This window comes from Bison bison, unplaced genomic scaffold, assembly GCF_000754665.1.
Source record: "Bison bison bison isolate TAMUID 2011002044 unplaced genomic scaffold, Bison_UMD1.0 scf7180017854378, whole genome shotgun sequence".
Lineage (NCBI taxonomy): Eukaryota > Metazoa > Chordata > Mammalia > Artiodactyla > Bovidae > Bison > Bison bison.
In genome coordinates this window covers 10,289-10,531 of record NW_011484951.1, presented here as the reverse complement: position 1 = coordinate 10,531, position 243 = coordinate 10,289, and positions in this window count along the sequence as shown.

Below are 243 nucleotides of genomic sequence, written 5' to 3'. Positions count from 1 at the left end.
AGATATGTATATATATGGTTGATTCATATGTGTGGCAGAAAGCCACACAACATTGTAAAGTAATTATTCTCCAATTTAAAAAATTAATTCCTGACTCACAAAATAATTAAATAAACAAATAAAGACCTTCTGAGAGAATTAAATATATCTCTCAGTAGCTACCTCCTATTAACACTTTAGTGATTCCAACCATGGGAAATTCAGAAGCTTGAAAGTTGAGATTAGATCTCAGAGCAATGTAAA